We start from the raw sequence: 3250 nt of genomic DNA on the forward strand, positions 1-3250 counted from the left end.
CCTTCCCTTCCCTTCCCTTCCCTTCCCTTCCCTTCCCTTCCCTCCCCAAACCGCTCTTCCCCTTCCCAAACCTTCCCAAACCTTCCCAAACCTTCCCTCCCTTTCCCTCCCCAAACTTCCCCATGGAAGCACTCTGTGTTCCCTGCGTTCCCGGCTTGTTTGTGTGTTCTCTCCCTGCACGTGTCCCCGGGGATGGTGCTGCATTACTCACCTCTGTTTCTCCAATTGCTTTGATTTGCAGGAGTTGGGAACAGTCACAGCCCTCCCGGAGCCGGGAACAGCGTCACTCGGCTCGTTCCTAAGAAACTCCTGTGACTTTCAGGTGGATTCACCACAAACTGGATCGGAAATGGGAGGGGGAAGGGGGGGGATGGTAAGAAAGAAGGGGACAGATCGTCCCAGAACACTGGCAGATGAGGTAAATAATTAGGAAGCGGTGTCAGAAAGAGGATGATGGGCTGGAGATGAGGTAAGAGACCCAGAATTCGGGTCACCATTGGGACAGAACATTTTAAACGGTCGAGGAAGACTCTGGGATTCGTGGGATCTGTTCCTGGTTGTGGGAACTCGCTCATTTTGGCAAGAGCAGTGGCCAGCACATCAAAGCAGGGGCAAGACAGAGGTGCCTCCAAATCAACCTCCCACAAGCTGAATTGATTTAAGGTCCCCTTTGCTCCTATCCTGTATCCACACAGACCCACATTCCCTCAAATCTTGGGGTTTTTTGGGTGCTCCCTGAGGCTCTGTGTGTGCCTGTGGGAAGTTTCATCACCAGAAAGTTTAAATCATTATTAAACCATTCTATCATCTTAGATCAGGAATGGTGTGGCCAGCAGGACCAGGGCAGGGATCAGACACTGAAATCCAACTCAAATCCAACTCAAATCCAAATTCTGGAGTCATTTTCATAACAAGAAGGACAATGAGGGGCTGGAGCTTGTCCAGGGAAGGGAATGGAGCTGGGAAGGGTCTGGAGCACCAGAAGCAGCTGAGGGAGCTGGAGGGGCTCAGCCTGGAGAAAAGGAGGCTCAGGAGGAACCTTCTCCCTCTCTCCAACTCCCTGCCAGGAGGGGGGAACCAGGCTGGAGTCAGGCTCTGCTCCCAAGTACCAAGGAATAGGAGGAGAGGAAACCGGCCTCAAGTTGCCCCAGGGGAGGTTCAGGTTGGATTCTGAGAAAAATTTCTTCCCTGAAAGGGTTTCCCAGCCCTGGCCCAGCTGCCCAGGACAGTGGTGGAGTCCCCATCCCCAGAGGGATTTAAAAGCCATGTGGATGTGGCACTTGGGGATGTGGTTTAGTGGTGGACTGGGAACTTTAAGTTGCATTTGCTGATCTTAAAGATCTTCTCCAACCTAAACAATTCTATGATTTAAACTACAAACTTCAGTGACAAGCTGTGGCAGAGAGGGGAAATTGTAACGAATCGAATTTTCCAGCCCTTCTCTCTTGTTTTCCTGCCCCCCAAAACAATAAAATCAGCTGGCAAAGGTGGCTGGGCATGGAGGGGGATGCCTTGGCATCAGAACCCCTCCAGCAGGGAATAGGGAGAACTGGTAACACATTCCCAGGGAATCAGCAACTGGAAAATCACATTTCTAGGCATGCATTTTCCCTTGCTGTCAGGTCCTGCTCCTCTGGAAAGGCAACTCTGGGAAGGTCCTGGTGTGCAGCTCCAGCAGCTTGTGTTTCCCATAACCCACCAGCACAGGAACCTCCACAAGGGTGGCAGGAATAAGATTTCTTATATTTTTTATATTATATGTTATAATTATATTATATCTTTATAGTTTTGTGTATTATATTTTTGTATATTATATTTTTATATATTACATTTTAATATATTATATTTTATTGTTATATTGTATTTTATAACTTTATTTTTCTATATTTTCTATATTTCTAAATATTTCTCTAGTCTATATTTAGTGCCCTATATTTCTATATTTTCAATATTTCTGTATTTTCTAAATTTAGTTTCCTACATTTCTATAATTTTCTATATTTTTATATTAGTTTTCTACATTCCCATATTTTTATTTTATCAGCGCACTGTGTTTTTAATATTATAGTTTATTGTTATATTTTATATATCACATTTTATCACTACGTTATACTCATATTTTCTATATTAGCTCCAAACCCTGAGCTAACGGGGAAGCACTAAAATTGCACAGGAACTGAGTTTTACCCCTCCCGACTATATTGTGAGTCTGGGGAAAAGAAACCAACCCCAAGAAAAGCAGCTCTTAACTTAAAAACTTCAGCTAAAGGTTTAAAACTCGAGGTGATGATCTGAGACCTCGAGGCCTAAAAATCCATGCACTGGAAAAATCCTTGGGTGGTTTTAAAAGTGTTCTAGTCCCGATTTTATTTATTTTAATTATTGGCTCAAGGACTGGGGAGATTTCGACGCAAGGGAGAATCTGCACTCAACTTTTCCTGAGGTTTCGGTTGCGAGAGCAGTTTCCCTGGAGCTCCGGGACACCGGGAATATATTTGGCCACCCCTCAGGATCCTGAAGGGGGTGACACTAAAACCAGCAGGCCAGGCAAGGAAAAGCTGCCGCCGTTTGAAATGCTAATTTTATGGGGTTTTAAAGCCCATTTCGCTTCTCCTCCTCCCCCTCCTCCTCCTCCTCCTCCATCCCCTTCGCTCTCGCTCCTCCCGCGGAGGTGCCAAAACCTCCCCCGTCAATTTGTGAGAAGTTCTGCTTGAAAACTGGAGCAGAGAATCACCCACGGAGCCCGCCTGGCACGAAAATACCGGAGGCAGAGGCACCGATTCCCAACGGCTCGAGGAGTTTCCCCGTGGCAGGGTGGGGGGAAAGGAACGGGAATGTGGAACCCACTCCACCCAGATCCCTCCGGGAGGAGACACCTGCCCAGCGTCTTCTGACCGCGGACGGGGATTTTGCTCTTTATAAAGACATTTTTTCCCATTTGTTTCTAGTGTCTTTTAACTCTTAATTTCACCCTTTTGCTCCTTGCCTGGGACTTGAAATATTCCCAGGTCTGCTTTTTGTTTTCGTTTTCGTTTTTGTTTTCCAATGAAACAAAACTCAGCAGGGCAAACGTTCCTCTAGACACTTCCAGTTGCTTGGAACGAGGGATTAGAAGACCAAGTTGAATTTCCGAAGCACAAGAGAAATTTTCAACCCACGTGGCACAAGTCAAGTAGCTTAAAATGATGATCTAAGTGTAGTTCAAAGCCTCACATCTTATACAGCAATTAAATTCACTCCTCTGCTGGAT

This window comes from Empidonax traillii, unplaced genomic scaffold, assembly GCF_003031625.1.
Source record: "Empidonax traillii isolate 1590-97213 ecotype Southwest subspecies unplaced genomic scaffold, ASM303162v1 scaffold1796:size137566, whole genome shotgun sequence".
Taxonomy (NCBI): Eukaryota; Metazoa; Chordata; class Aves; order Passeriformes; family Tyrannidae; genus Empidonax; species Empidonax traillii.